Here is a 466-nt window from a genome sequence, read left to right on the forward strand (position 1 = left end):
TGCATTTTGAACACACAAAAAGTCTGGAGTTCAAATAAGTTCAAAAAATGAAATCCCTTTGTAACAGATGAGTTTTCGTCCGAAACCCTGACACTTCGAAAGAGATTGCCCGTTTTGTACATGAAGTGCATCTAGTTTTTGCCGTAACCCTCTCAACTTTTTTGCACACGCTATGTGGGTGAAATGATGATAACATGCCAACTTTCAACCTTTTCAGAGTCCATTTGTAGTGCTTTTCAATTTCAGTGTCTTATAGCTCAAAAAAATCAGTAAATGCATGAAAATTAACAAATGAAGTCACAAAGGGTTGAAAATTGATGATGTGGCTTTGAATGGTGCATTTTGAACACACAAAAAGTCTGGAGTTCAAATAAGTTCAAGAAAATGAAATCCCTTTGTAACAGATGAGTTTCCATATGAAACCCTGATACTTCGAAAGAGATTGTCCGTTTTGTACACGAAGTGC

The sequence above is a fragment of the Triticum aestivum genome, chromosome 1D (assembly GCF_018294505.1).
Source record: "Triticum aestivum cultivar Chinese Spring chromosome 1D, IWGSC CS RefSeq v2.1, whole genome shotgun sequence".
NCBI lineage: Eukaryota > Viridiplantae > Streptophyta > Magnoliopsida > Poales > Poaceae > Triticum > Triticum aestivum.